We start from the raw sequence: 601 nt of genomic DNA on the forward strand, positions 1-601 counted from the left end.
TGCATACACTTACACAGTTATAAAAGTTGGTCTGGATAGATCCTTAATTTTCCGAATTACAAAAACATATCTCTCTCTTAGAATTTTTTTTTCTTAGTATTTATAAGTATGAACGCAAGAATATTTTTGCAAGCTTTAATTTTATTTCTTAGAATTTGTATAATAATTAATTTTCTTTCTAAATAAATTACTTATTTTTTTCTCTTTTTAAAAATTTTCTCTTATCAATTTAAACATATTTTATTATTTAATACTAATACTTAGTTAAATATATATTAAACTTATAGGCAAAACATCCATATAAATTAAAAGAAGTAGAAAAGATAAAAGCAGAATTGGCAACTAAAAGACGTAACGAAGATAAGGATGAAAATCCAGTTAAAAAAAGACAACACAGTTTAGAAAGATGGGTTCTGGAAGTGCTGTAGTTACTCAGAAAATGGTAGATGATGTTATACTACGTTTTGTTATTGAAGATGTCCAACCTCTGTTAATTGTAGACAGTCCAGCATTTATCAATTTAGTTAGAATTGGAATGACTTCGTCTATTCGAATAATGTGTAGAAAAACTTTAAGAACAAAACTAGATCAAATATATCTC

This window comes from Pseudomyrmex gracilis, unplaced genomic scaffold, assembly GCF_002006095.1.
Source record: "Pseudomyrmex gracilis isolate BER0280 unplaced genomic scaffold, ASM200609v1 scaffold_1243, whole genome shotgun sequence".
NCBI classification, from domain to species: Eukaryota; Metazoa; Arthropoda; class Insecta; order Hymenoptera; family Formicidae; genus Pseudomyrmex; species Pseudomyrmex gracilis.